Source organism: Triturus cristatus, chromosome 3_1 (assembly GCF_964204655.1).
Source record: "Triturus cristatus chromosome 3_1, aTriCri1.1, whole genome shotgun sequence".
In the NCBI taxonomy this organism is placed as follows: Eukaryota; Metazoa; Chordata; class Amphibia; order Caudata; family Salamandridae; genus Triturus; species Triturus cristatus.
The window spans coordinates 760,185,225-760,200,338 of NC_140583.1; the positions used below are offsets into that span (position 1 = coordinate 760,185,225).

Genomic DNA, 15,114 nt, shown 5'->3' on the forward strand with positions numbered 1-15,114 from the left:
AGGTTGAGGGTGCAAACAGTGCACAAAGTAAACAAAACTGCCTTAAATTTGAAACTGCGAGCAGCACCCTCGGAGGAGGGGTGGGAGTGGGATCAGTGTTGTGAAGGGGTGGGGGAATGGCACAGCATGGGAGAAGTGACAGAGATGCCAGCTATAAACAATGCTATAAACAATGTATAGGCTTGCTAAGTTTCCCTAGGTGCCGGCAGAGCTAGGGTTCAAAATCCACAGCTAGGCACTTTGCAAAAAAAGGGTCAGTTTTCACTGTAAAAAATAGGTGTGTGGAATGCGGGGTGGGTGGAATTGTGTGGATCCACGCAGATTCCAGATCTTTCCACCACAGAAATGTGAGGAAAATGTTTTTTGGTTTTTTACAAAGTATGAGGTTTTCAAGGGATTCTTAGTAACAGAAACTAGTTAGAGCGCAACAAGTCAACCCATGCTGGATTCCCCTGGGTGTCTAGTTTAAAAAGAAATTATAGGTTTGCTAGGTTTTCCTAGGTGCCGGCAGAGCTAGGGTTCAAAATCCACAGCTAGGCACATTGCAAAAAAAGGATCAGTTTTCACTGTAAAAATGTGGTGTCTCCACGCTGCGTTTTGGGCCGTTTCCTGTCGCGGGCAGTAGACCTACCCACACAAGTGAGGTACCGTTTTTATCGGAAGACTTTGGGGAATGCTGGGTGGGAGGAATTTTATGGATCCTCTTAGATTCCAGAACTTTCCATCACAGAAATGTGAGAAAAAGTGTTTTTTTGATAAAGTTTGCAAGAGATTCTGGGTAACAGAACCTGGTGAGAGCCAGACAAATCCCCCCATCCTGGATTCCCCTGGGTGTCTAGTTTTCACAAATATATCGGTTTGCTAGGTTTCCCTAGGTGCCGGCAGTGCTAGTGTTCAAAATCCACAGCTAGGCACTTTAAAAAAAAAAGGTTCAGTTTTCACTGTAAAAATGTGATATGTCCACATTGCGTTTTGAGCTATTTCCTGTCGCGGGCACTAGGCCTACCCACACAAGTGATGTACCATTTTTATCAGGAGACTAAGGGTAACACAGAATTGTAGAGCAACTGTTATTACCTATTGACTTTCAATGCATTTCTGGATTCCAAACTAAAGACAATGTGTTAAAAAGAAGTCACTTTGAAAAATAACCAATAATTCTTATACTAGTATGGGTACTCACAATTTCGAAAATGTGCAAATAGCTACTGTTTCTAAACTCTATATTTTGTTCCAATTTCAGAAATACATAGGTGTCTTTCATCCCGATTTTTAACTGTATATATTTTCCCAAATGAATTGCTATATACCCGGTACACTATAAAAAAACATTGCAAGACGCTGCTCAGTTATTGACTCTGGGTTCATCGGGTCCTTGGTGAACCTACATGTCCTGTATATCCCCACAACCAGAAAGGTCCAGCGGATGTAACAGTATATTCCTTAAAAACATCTGTCATACTTAGAAGAAGTTACAGGTGAAAACATTGTCACAAAAGTCTGTTTTTTTCAACTTATTTTCAATTTTTCCTATTTTCAACTGTTAGTTTCTATAAAGAAACCTGGAAGGATCTACACAAATGACCCCTTGCTGAATTCAGAATGTTATCTACTTTTCTCAAATGTATAGCTTTCCAGTATCAATTATTGCTTTCATGCCTATTTTTACCATTAACTGGAAGAACGTTGAAAGCACAAACAATAGCAAAAATAGGCTACATCCCAGTAAATTGCCAAAACTGTGTAAAAAATGTTGCTTTTCTGACAAAAGTCTGTCAGTCCCTGAAAGCTGGGAAGATGGTAGTTTCAGCACCACAAACCCTTTGTTGATACCATTTGCAGGGGAAAAAAACAGACGCTTTCATTTGCAGCAGTTTTTTCCCATTTTTCCAAAAAAATACAAAATCTAGCTGTATTTTGGTTAATTTCTGGGTCCTCACCAGGGGAATCAACTAACCGTGGGTACCTTTAGCATCCCCATGATATTGGAAGAAAAGGATGCAAATTTGGCGTGGATACCCTATGTGGTCAAAAAGTTACAGGGGCTTAAGCGCGAACTACCCCAAATAGCCAAAAAAGGCTTTGCACAGGGGGGGAAAAGGCCTAGCAGCGAAGGGGTTAATAAAAACAGACCAATTGTGATGGAGCGATACATAGAATGAAAATTAAGTATTCCCAAATAACCACTTCAAAGTGTCCAGGGGTCACAATGAGGTTATCAATTTCATTGTTGATCTTTGTGACCAGGGAAAGTAACGATGCCTACCTATGTCAACTTGCAGAAAGAACTTGTATTTATCGAGTGTGCTACCAAAGTGCAACATCTGAAAAGGGGGGGCTCTTGGCCCCCCCGCCCGCATGGCGGTGCGGCGACCCCCCTCACCTTCCGGACCTCTCGGTGGTGGGGCGTGTCCTCTGGGGCGCGCCCTGCCACTGATTGGTTGCCACCCTCCCTTGACCCGGATGACGTTAATCGACATCCGGGTCGGCGGGGGGGGGGGGCGGGCGGCTGAGGAATAAAGAGGCGGGGAGCGCCCAGGTGACCCCTTTTGTTGCCTGGTCGCTCCCCCACACCGGACGTGCCCTGCGCTCGGGGCTTCTTGTTTTCTTGTTTTTCTTCCATCTGCAGGTTTCGTGTTGGCGGGAGCCTTCGTTAGCCCAGCTGATAGAGCGGGGGACCGTTGCAGGGAAACTGGTGCAGATCCTGCAGATCCGGCTCGAAGGGGCGTTTGGGTCGAGGTCGAGGTCCGGTGCAGTAAAGAGGTATTGCGAGGCAGCGGGTGGGGTGCGGCAAAGAACGCCGGCAGAGCGGTTTTTCCCGCCCATTCTCCACTGGTGCTGGGGTAAGTTTCTGGGGGCACTCCTGGGTCCCCTTTATTTTCTGCTATAGATACGGCAGCTCCCCGTGGAACTACACATCTGTCTTCAGAGACGTCTCTAGTTATAGTCCGTATATGAGAAAATTCCCTGGACTGCGCCACTCGCCTCTTAATCCTGCAGTCTGGTGAGTTTTTCTCTTCTAATCTGCGCAGCCATCATACCCAGTTTATCCTGAAATTTCTTACCATAATCTGTAACAGTTTACAGGTTCTGCCCATCCTAACAACCCAGCGTTGACTCAACATTTCCCAAACTCTCCCTTCCGGCACACACCTCACCATTCATCAGAAGGTATCAGCCAATCACTGGAGAAACACTCTGGCAGGTAATCATAGACATAAACATAAACGAAGGACACACTCGTTTGTGTCATAAGGACTTGGCTGTAAGCACCGTAAAATGAACATCCTCCTTAAATTGTATGCATGGTCCGAACAGATGAACATCGTGTATTTCATAAAACATCTACAGTACAATTCGAGATTAAGGGTTACAAATGCGAGTTATTTCAGCAGTGTTTCGGAGTAAGTACGTATTAGATTTTAATTACTACTTACCCCATTATCGGTTACTTCTTAATACATATTAACTATTTTGGGTAATGTGTGACTCTTTCGCTGCCAGCTTTCTCAGTATACTTGGAATACTAGCTTATTGTGTTCTAAAGAACGCAATATACGTGGTGCCAAGATGGCGTCCTGAGCTGCGTTTCTTTAAATTCTTTTTCTATATCTATATATGTATATGGCAGATGCCAGCGGCGGGTTGAAGTTTGAACGGTTTGTCCTCGTCCTTGGCACGGGAGAAGGCAACAGGGCATAGTTGGCCATGGAGGAGCGACCCGGGAGAGTATTGAGAAACGGACGGCGTGCTCACCAAGTTGAGCCACAGGTAATGAAGACGCTCTCGTGATTTTTCTGACGCGGCAGAGCACACTCGGTGCCGGTAGTCTTGCTTTCTCGGTGTTTCAGCTGCCGGTTCCATGTCAGCATCTCATATTACTCAAAACAGCATGCCCCTTCCACAGAGCAGCATTCCTTATTTCTACACCTAACTTTATTTGCAGGGTGTATTTCTAACATACTCAAGACAGAACACTTATTTTCTCCTGAAAACTTACCTCGGTTGGTTCAGTGGATCACCCTCGAAAGCCACACAGTCTCACCCACCTTGGAGCCTCAAAATATTGAGTTATGGAATCCCCTATGATTTGTATTGTTATTCCCCGTTCTAAGTGTCACTTGCCACCAGCGTTTGAAGTGCAGGGACTGTGATTCTGTGCAGTCCTGCGCCGCTTTGTGCACCGCTGTTCAGGCATACATCAGCCTGCCCTGAACCCCTTGATGCTCGGCACGGCCCTCTACAGCTCTGTGCAGCACAGTGTAACTACGCAGCCCCCATGCAGCCAAGGCAGCCATGTGTAAGCTTTGGGTCCCGTGTAGCCACGTGAAAGCTTGAGGGCCCCTGTAGCCATGTGAAAGTGTGGGGTCCCCTGTAGTCATATGAAAGCTTAGGGTCCCCTGTAGCCCTGTACAAGCTTGGGGTCCCCTGTAGCCATGTGAAAGCTTGGTGAGTCCCCTGTAGCCATGTGAAATCTTGGGTTCCTGTGCAGCAATGTGAAAGCGTGGGGTCCCCTGTAGCGATGTGAAAGCTTGGGGTCCCCTGTAGCCCTGTGAAAGTTTGGGGTCTTGTGCAGCCCTGTGAAAGTTTGGGGTCTTGTGCAGCCATGTGAAAGCTTGGGGTCCCCTGTAGCCATGTGAAAGCTTGGTGAGTCCCCTGTAGCCATGTGAAATCTTGGGGTCCTGTGCAGCAATGTGAAAGCTTCAGGTCCCCTGTGGCAGCATCAATGAGTTCTCCCCTTTTAAAGCTGTACAAAGTGTATAACGTTTGGAGGATGTGTAGCATCCATGTGTAGGGCCCCCGACTCTCCCCAGACTCCTAGAATGTGTTTGGCGTCTAATTCCCATCTGGACATAGTGGCCAGAGTGTGTCCTGTGGGCTTACCCTCCCTATATGCCCTGGCATATTTACTGCAGAGGAGGCATTCTCTATTAGCCACTTCATGAAATTCAGACAATACTATCGTAATCTGCTGATCTAAGATAGGATCCTCTGTGTTCCCCATTTGGGATTATAATTGCTTACGGTAGTCTTCCAGGTGGCAGATGATTGTGCAGGGAACGCAGAACTCTCACAATTTTTTGCAAAGCATAGCCCCATAACCGGGTCCTGGAATGCTTTCTATGCCATACCTATATGTGGTACCGAGATTGCGTTTCTGATAAAAGAAATCCGAGATTTCTTGCTGAAATTCCTCAAAAAATTGGTTATCCAAAAGCTCGCACGAGGACAGGTGCCGGTTCGTCCCAAGGGGGGTCTGGGTGGGAATGGACATCACGAGTGGGACTGGAGAGTGGTCAGAGTGTGTGCATGTAAGATGACAAACCACCCACACCCAAGACTACACTCCCCTTAAGATCAACTAGTAAGATAGCCTAGACCACTTCTCATTTCCACCTAAATACAAAGTGCCTTCTTTAGTCTTTGGGGGATGTGTTCTCCAAGCAGATTAGGCTCCTCCCTGATATCGCGGAGGTGATGGCCAGCGATGTTACAGTAGGTGGGCGGTATGCAGGAGCTGTTACTTCCACAGAGAAAGCTGTGTTAAATTCACCGCCCCACAATAGCAAAGATGGGACAAAGGAGGTAATTTGGCTACAGAGACAGTCACTAGGGTCATCTGTATTAAGGAACATAGCAAGTCACAAATGTGATGGATGAGTGTACAACTTTCCCCACATGATAGTGTAGCATCCCTACACATCACAGAGGGATCCCTGCGGTATGTAGGCACCGGCTCCTGTGTATATGAGGAGTATGTGGAAAATAGTCTGTAAGAACCTCATCTTTCTGCAAAAGTGGCAGCACTCAAATAAGTCTCTTGTAAAGAGTAATGTGAATGCTATGCCTATCAAGATATAACAGTATGTGTGGTCGCTTGCGTGTATTTCCCAACCCCCTAATGCTCCATGTGATGCAGTAATAGGGCGCTTGGGAGGAGATAACGTCAACAGTGGTCATGTGGGATATGGGAAAAGGGAGCAGATGTGGCAGATGAGTTGTAAGTCGGGGCAACAAGATAAAAACACTGCACAGTTCACATTGTAGTGTACTCTGCACAACTTAAAATAATAAAAACCTATCACCGCCTCTCTCACACTGACAGCCCAATCTCGCCAGAAATATATTGCCTCCCCATTAATGCTCTCTAGAGGTCTAAACTGCAAAGCAGAACATGGATGGCATTCCACAGGACCCTAGATACACACATTCTATAATCCCTGATAGCTCCAAAACTACTGAATGGCTTTACACCAGATAGCAAAAAAGCACTCTTTCTGGACCTTTGCATATATATACATATATATACATACGCGGACCCTCTGCTTCCTTGTATATATAAATTTGGATTTTGTTTTCTTAATATTTCAAGTACTGCTGGAGAAATGTGCACCAAATCACAAAAAGGCACTACCCTGGACCAACATCTACCTTCCTGTAAAATTTGGGGTCTCTCTGTACAGCAGTTCAGGCTGTAGCCACGTCTACACTTCCAATGTAAATTAACATGGGGAAAATGCGTTTTTGGCACCCATCCACCCCCGCCCCCCCACCCCCTTCTCTGCTCCTGCTTGATGGATCATCCCAAAACATTTGCGACAGTAGCTGAATTGAGTATTGAACTAGTTTTGAAACTTTGGTGAGGATTCGTCAAACTATGTCAAATTTCTCCTAGGCAGGGGGGGTGTCCGATTCCTGAACTCAACAATACAGGGAGACACATTGTGGGTGACAATTTTGAGATCAAAAAACTGATCAGGGGTCACGGGGGAGATTGTGGTACTGCACAGGGCGAGGGATAATCCTTGCTGCACGGTGCACCATGTAGAGGCTTTCATCAGGCAACGAGGTGGACTGTTGGGCGGGTTGCTCCTACTACAGGCGGACGGCCCCCCTTTAACCAAATACTAGTTCAGAAGAGGCATGGAGTTGACTATTGCCAGGGTGGGGCCTTGACCCGAAGGAATTTGGCACACACTCCTTTAAGGTAGGCGCTGCCACAGAGGCGATCACAATGGGTCTGCATGTGAACAGTGTTAGAAGAATTGGGAGATGATCACCCAATTCCAATTGCTACAAACGGTATGTGCGGGTACACATGTCGTAAAGTACCTAGAGTTTTGCTGACAGTGGCGAGGGGTCTCTCAGTTGAGAATGTGAAGAGACTGGGGAGATGGTCGTACGAACGTTACAAGAGTTATGTACGAATTGACATGTTGTGACAGGACGGTGCTCACGCCTGTTATGTTTCTGTTTTTTTGCAGTTTCTCGAACCTGTCACGCAGGGGAGGAACTCGCCACCGGGAGCCAACGACCGACATCAGCACAGCAAGGAGGACACAGGAAATTGGTGACTTGGATTGTGGGCCGCTCTTATGTTAGGCGTGCGGAACATGTTTTTTCTTTCAGGAGACCGTAGGATGAAGGGGTTTGATATCTCATTCTTCGGGAGGGGGGGGGGTTTATGCCTCCGCCAGTTTCGAAATTTTTTCAAGGGACTCTTAGCTCAGCAGCCCACCCCCCCGTCAGTGGTGATACTTCACCTGGGGGAGAATGATTTGGCCAAATTGGGGAGGTGCATGCTTATTGAGGAGATCAATTCCACTGCGGGGTGGGGGGCCAGAACTTGTCCGGGTTCAACGGTAGTTTGGTCGCAACTTATCCCTCGGTGGCAGTGGCGAGGGGGGGGACTCGGTCAGGGCGTTGAATCACTCGGTACGGAGGATCAACACACAGTTGGACAAATTATTTCGAGCCCCCCGGTTGCAGGCGATTCCACATGGGTGTATCTGGGGCGAGCAGTTCTACCTGAGGGACGGGGTTCACTTGACTGAGGCAGCGAACGTCTTGTGGTCTAATAATGTCTGGGCCTGGTTGGAGGGATTTGCAAAGTAAGCGCGCTCCTGCTTTAGGTCTAGGTAGGGGGGAGGCCAGATCGTCGGTTAACAATGCTGGCCTGTGGCGGTAAGGTCATGACCGGTGAGCAACTATTTTAAGGTCTGAGGGGGCGGGCATCATCCTATGGAGGTTCCCGCCCAGGGGGAGGGGCCATTGGCCCCTCCTAGAACTTCAGGGGCAAGGTAACTGGTGCTTCAAAGGGGCGCGGGTTGGGGAGTCACGCTTTCCTTAGGCTGGTAGCCACCCCGCGCGCGCATACTCATGACGTCACCGGATGGCGCAGAGTAAGGGCCCTCCTTCAGTGGGTAAATGAAGTTCACGGCGTGGACCGGGTTAATTACCGGGCCCGGCTGCGCATGCGCACATCTTTAGGTGAGGCGCAGCTAGTAGGACCTGACACCGGTTAGCGACCTTGCCATATGGCCCAGAAATGTTAGTATACAAAAATGCAGAGGAGGATGTTAGACTTGGTTAGGAAACAATCTGTATTAGAGTTTTGTTAAGGATAGTCACTCACACCTGTTGACAATAATGTATCTAATGTCCTGCTGATTTTTGTATAACTGTTTCTCATGCAATTATGAATTTTATTGTTTTATAACTTAATAAATACGGCCGGGGGGTCTTGCGACCTCCCGCCTTCCAAAGATACCATGTTTATGTTCCTGTGTCCGGGGGTTGGTGAGGTCATAGGGAGGGGGCGGTAGCCAGTCACTGACCATGTGAAAAGGGGGGGCTCTTGGCCCCCCCGCCCGCATGGCGGTGCGGCGACCCCCCTCACCTTCCGGACCTCTCGGTGGTGGGGCGTGTCCTCTGGGGCGCGCCCTGCCACTGATTGGTTGCCACCCTCCCTTGACCCGGATGACGTTAATCGACATCCGGGTCGGCGGGGGGGGGGGGCGGGCGGCTGAGGAATGGTGACCCCTTTTGTTGCCTGGTCGCTCCCCCACACCGGACGTGCCCTGCGCTCGGGGCTTCTTGTTTTCCCACCCACCATCCCTTGGAGTGCGCGGTTGATGCGTCACTAGTACGATTTAGGGTGTAAATTGCTAGGATGTTGTTAGCTTAATTTCCAGGTGCGGTAAACTGTCTCTGAAATGTTTATTTTCCGATGAGGTTTTCTTTTAGGACTTTCTCTCCCATTGTAGTGATCGATACTGTAGCTAGAATGTATGTTGCTGATTATGCTTTCTCGTAGGCCTTTCTCTCCCATTGTAGTGAATGGTAGTGTATTATGTGTTGCTGCTGCAATTGTGTTTAGGCCCTTTTTAGGTCTCGGCTAGCGAAGGCTGCGCTTGCGCAGTCTCGCTCGCGAGATTTAATGACTTTGAGTGACTTTGAGAAGAGGGGCTTGCTCCCGCCCCTCTTCTCTCCTGTTCTCCATTGGCTGGCCTCTTAAATGCAGGCCAGCCACTGGAGAAGAGGTCCAGTCACTCCGTTGTAGCCCCGTCCTTTTCGGATCGGGGGGCGTGTTTTTTGCGAGAAGTCTCAGGGAGGAGACAACAGCAAAACACGCCCCCCAATCCGAAAACGAGGCTGCGTTTCTCCGAGGCATATCTTCTCTGCCTCGGAGAAAGGCGGTGGTGTCCCGGCGTTGCTCCCTCACCTGATCGCCTTGTGTAGGACTTGTTACTGGAGCTGTGAACAGAAGATTAATTATGTTGACGGTTTCGCAAAGATGGGCGAATAATTGGGCCTTTTAGGTAAGCCGTAAATGCAAAACTCCCTCCCTCTCAATCTCCCTGTCCCTCCTCGCCCCTTCTCCGGGGCTCTCCGCTTCGGTGCGCACTCCCTTCCTCTCGTCGCATTTCTTCCCCTTCCTCTCTAATTCACTTCCTCTCCACACGTCTTCTCTCACGCATGCACTTTCACGGGCTCTCCTCTCCGCACATGCCTCCTCTTCGCTCTTCTACTCTCCCAGGTGCGCATCCCTTGTCTCCCATATACTTTCCTGCACGCGCAGTCCTCTCCCCAGCTACATTACCTTCTAAACTCGACATCTCTCCCACAAGCACAGCTATTCCTCCCCCGCTCCACTTCGATTCCCTTTCTAACCTCTGCTTCTGCCCCACGTGTTCATTTCCTTCTCCCCGCTTCTCTCCACATGGCCATTCACTACTTCAGTCGCTCGGTGTCTTCCATATGCAGTCTTTTCGTCACTGTATTGCTTTTACGAGTGCCGATGTCCTCTGGCTTCCAACGCCTCGCTCACCTACACATGCCCCTCTTCTTGTATCGCAGGGGGGGCAGCTCTCCTCCGTACCTCACTCGCTCCTTTTACATTCCCTCTACTTCTCGTCTACGGACACGTGTCCTTCTTCTACTTCTCCACCACCACAGTATGTGTCTCCACTCGCCCTTGGCACTGGAGAGACTGAAACACATCCTGTGTCATTATGGACACAGTTTCCCGTCCTGTACTTTTGTGTGACCACAATGAAGCGCTATATTTGTTACCAGCAGATAGGTCGCTCTCCCTGAAAAGTTGTCTCAGCCTTTCAGGCTTCTGAAGTCGAAAGTAAGTGCTAAGGATTTGAGCACCATTAGGTATTCAAAGCTCCAAGAAACGATTCCCTATCGAACAAAGATTCAACCCGCAGGTTACACATAACATAGATCTCGGCAGCATCTGCTTATGCCAGAGCACCAGGGCTTCAAAACTGAAGGGGGAGGGGGTTCTCAAAGGGGCGTAACCGATTTAATTAAGGGCGTGACACGCAAACTTAAAATCCATGCTTAGCTTAGTGTGCTGCTACTGGTATTTTACTTCTGTCATTACATCAAAATATATAATGCAGCCAGTAACATTAGGTGACAATGCAGGACATGATACCACCTAAATGGACCTTGTGTTGCAGCCAGCATTGCGAAAATATGGACGTGTGTTTAGAGATTGTTACTGGTTTGTCTTTACTCCCGAGCCGCGTCATTCGACGTAAACCCCAGCCAAGGCACAGTTGTGCTCAGTGAAAGAATAGCCCCCCCCCATCTCCTCCCCGATCCATTAAGCAACCCTGACCCTCCCTTTGTTGGCCTCGCTGTGCTTTCACTTCCGCTCTTTTGGTGTGCTTGCCTTTTGCTCTGCCTTGTTTCCCTTAGTTTTTGCTGTTCTTTAAAACTGTCCCCTTCTCTTCTCAACTCGCCCCAGTTATCCTCCCGGCGCTGATATACATAGCCTTTCCCTGTTTGCTTTCTGGCATCCCTGCTTCCGCCCGCCACTTTAAAAAAAAAAATTTCACCAAGTCAAACGCATTTGTTACATCTTTATTTAATGGACCGAAAAGTTATTGGCCACTCTGTGTAACATGATAGCAGCGCCATTACTGAGGCTGCAGGAGCCAAACTGTGCTGAGTTTTTTTCCTCACACTTTTTTTTTAACTATTGCATGCCTTTCACTTGCGCGTGGAATGCATTTAGTACTAGTGTCTTTAACTTAATGTTTTTTGGGGGAGATTACGATTATTTTATTAACGTGTGGTATGCATTTTTTTTTATTTAACGTTCCGTGCTCTCTGATGCATTTCCTGTTGCTGACCAGACCGAGAGTTGGTTGCGGTGTCAAGGATGTGGCTACAAATGTACATGGCGGTGGTAGTGCACAGAAAGGTACCTTTGTGAGGATTGTTTGTGTTTGCTCCCGAGCTGCGTCATTCGACGTAAACTCCAGCCAAGGCACAGTTGTGCTCAGTGAAAGAATAGCCACCCCCCCCCCCCCCCCCATCTCCTCCCCGATCCATTAAGCAACCCTGCCCCTCCCTTTGTTGGCCTTGCTGTGCTTTCACTTCCGCTCTTTTCGTTTAGAGCTGCTGCCCTGGGGCAGTGACACAGATATCCCTCGGAGACAGAGGCGTGGTTTCATCTTCAGAGCCTGTCTGTGCTGCTCTGTCCCACTCCGCATCACTTGGGTTCAGGCCTGAGCAGGAATGCACCCTGCAACAGCTGGCAATGTTCCCATGCCAAGTGTGACCAAAGAGCCGTGTCTGGCCATGTGCAAGCTGGGCCCCGGTCCAGGGCGCCTTGCTTCAGAGGGGTGCACTGAGCTTTAAGAGAAAATAGTTTGCGAGATGTCACTGGATTGCTGACTTCACCACCTAACTGGCCCTTTAACATGCTTCCGGGTCACAGCTAAATGGCATCATGCCTCAGCTTACATTGTAACTTTCCTGTTGCGTAATCTGTCCGTTTACTTTGCTCCCTCCCGTTATCCGTGTTCACTTTGCTCCGGCCCCCTCCCCGCGGTAGTTTGTGTTGCCTTTCCAGACCCCCACCTCCCATTGTCTGTGTTCAATTTCTTCCTGCCCCCTCCCGTTGTTTGTGTTGTCTTTACCTCTGTACCCCCCTACCCTTCGTGTTTTCCGTGTTGTCTTTACTCCTGTCCCTCCGGTGGTCTGTGTTGTCTTTACTCCCTCCTCCTCCCGTTGTCTTTTTTGTCTTTACTCCCGAGCCGTGTCATTCGACGTAAACCCCAGCCAAGGCACAGTTGTGCTCAGTGAAAGAATAGCCCCCCATCTCCTCCCCGATACATTAGGCAACCCTGCCCCTCCCTTTGTTGGCCTCGCTGTGCTTTCTCTTCCGCTCTTTTCTTTTAGAGCTGCTGCCATGGGGCAGTGACACAGATGTCCCTCAGTAGGGTAAGTGTTGGATAGTGTAGGGGTTAAAAATTACTATTCTAACTCCAATGGTATGCATTGTAATGGTATGCGTTGTAATGCCTGCGTTGTAGTGACATGCGTTGTAGTGACATGCGATGTAGTGTCATGCGTTGTAATGGTATGCGTTGTAATGGTATGCGTTGTAGTGCCATGCGTTGTAAAGGATGTTCCGTTGTAATGCCTGCTTTGTAAGTGTAGTGCGATGTAATAGTTGCGTTGTAAAGGTTGTTTCCCGTCTGGGAGGAGCGTCACCGCAACCTGTGCTGCTTTTGCCTTTAGTCTTTCACGTCTTTAGTCCATGATTTCCTCAATAGCCACTCTAAGATCTCTGTGTGTGTGTGTGCTAGGCTGTGTGTGTGTGTGTGGTAGGCTGTGTGTGTGTGTGTGCGCCTCTGTGTGGTTGGCTTTTTTGGTAGGTGGCTCTATGCGTGGGTGGCTCTGTCTGTGGGTGGGTAACTCTGTGTGTGTGTGTGTAGGTGGCTCTGTGTGGGTGGCTGTGTGTGTGGGTGGCTTTGTGTGTGTGGCTCTGTGTGTGGGTGCAAATGCAATAGGTCTCGCATTTGAGAGCGATTAAGCTATTGACATTGAAAATAACAATGCCGTTTCTTTAAATGTTTTAAAAACAAAAACATAAACAGAAATAATGTCATGAGCAGTGCCAATAGCTCTAACTTTAACAATGCCGAGACCATTGCATTGTAAATGCTTGTTTCCCTTTGTAGCTCTACGGTGTTATACATGATGTATGATTTAGTTAGTGTAGTTGTCCTTTAGAATTTTTTCCCATAGGTCGTCGTATTTATTAGGAATGGGGCGTGCGGTAAGGTCATGACCGGTGAGCAACTATTTTAAGGTCTGAGGGGGCGGGCATCATCCTATGGAGGTTCCCGCCCAGGGGGAGGGGCCATTGGCCCCTCCTAGAACTTCAGGGGCAAGGTAACTGGTGCTTCAAAGGGGCGCGGGTTGGGGAGTCACGCTTTCCTTAGGCTGGTAGCCACCCCGCGCGCATACTCATGACGTCACCGGATGGCGCAGAGTAAGGGCCCTCCTTCAGTGGGTAAATGAAGCTACCAAAGTGCAACATCTGTAAAACCTCTGCCCATAAAAGGCGATCTTCGCTATATCAACCTTGCAAACCAAAGTCGACGCGACAGCACTAAAGCTTGCTGCGGGCAGGCTCCGTGCAGGACCATCTGTGGGTGCATGGACCCAATGAACACTCTTTCCGCGATTACCACATTTACCTTCAGGTCTAAACTTGTAAGCGCATTAACCCACTTGGATATCAGGGCAGAATTTGGCCCTACGAACTTCAGATCGCATTGTTTATGACCAGGTTTTGAGGCACTTTAACTCGTGCCCTGCAACTTACGAGCAAATATCTGCCTGGGGCACATTCACCCATCTATTTCACCAGGATGAGAATCATTCTTTCTTATGCATTTTTCAGACGGATCTCGGTCCCTGCTGTCTTACCGGTGTTTGCGGATGCTGTGCGGCACAGAGATGAATCGCTTCGCCGGTGATAGGTGGTTTGGCGCCCTCGACTCCCCTGCACCTTCCTTGTCAGCCAGCCCGCACTTCAGCAGGAAGAGAAGTAGTTGTATAGAATACACGCCCGACCCGCGTGGCACTCTGGGGATTGTGGTCTTGGCTCCAAGGAGGGTGGATGCGCATTCATCACTGGCGGCTGGCGCACCCCCTCCCGGCACGCAGGGTGGAGCAGAGATAAACCTGAGAAGCCGCTCGGCTCGTCTCCAACCGCAGGGAGCACGAGGGCGTGCGAAAGAACAGCCTCTGAAAGGGCACGGGCTGGATTAGCAGCCTGTCCGGCTGCCTGTCACAGGCTAATCGCAGAGTTCGGTACTGTGGGACTCCATTTGGAGTCAGTAGCATGTCAAAGTTGTCTCTAAAAGCCCGGAAGGGCTGGGTTAATTAAGTCAGTGGCATGAAACCATGGCTTCAGTATCTGGCTTACTTTCACACATATATCTATACTATCCAGGATGCACCCTACGCCGCCTGTTTAGGGAATGGTGACCCGCGAAGGTAACCCTCCGCCCCCCCTCCTCTGCACTCCAGGGGCATGTGTTACGCCCCTGTCTGGAGACCCTCCTGTGGTATACTCGTGTCTTCAGCCATCCCATAGAGGCAGATAATGATAGGGCGGCACAGCCGACACGGGCTAAACTTAGGCTGGAAATGGGAGGGTAGCTGACCGCTGCCTCTCTAGCACGTCTCGCGCGTGCACCAGTCTGTTGCTGCCCCCTAACACACAGCCTGGCACGAAGTCTGTCACCGTCGTCACCTGGTGGCCCAGCAGGACCGACGTGCTACCACGAAATAAAACATGCATTGGCAAAGCAAATAGGTCTGAAATTGGCTGCCAGCCGTTTGGCTTTGTAAAGGCTTGTTTTGTTGTGGGGTTTGCAAAACGTTGTCAAGGAAGCAGCAGAACAAGAACAGTGGCAAAAACCGACAAGCAGTCTGTGGCATCGACAGGAATTACTTTATGTGTGGATATGCTGCCTGTGAGGGTAGGATGCCATTACAGTGAAACTC

At 49.1% G+C, this 15,114-nt stretch overlaps 1 protein-coding gene across 1 annotated transcript in view; it reads right to left on the minus strand.

Moving 5' to 3' along the window:
• Nucleotides 1–14,196, minus strand: part of LOC146860951 (cytosolic 5'-nucleotidase 1A-like) — a 149,928-nt gene extending 135,732 nt beyond the window's left edge. Inside the window, exon 1 of the mRNA XM_085644926.1 lies at nt 14,029–14,196. The gene's annotated coding sequence lies outside the window, so the exon portion shown is untranslated. The remainder of the gene's footprint in view (nt 1–14,028) is intronic.
• Nucleotides 14,197–15,114: the final 918 nt, after the last annotated feature.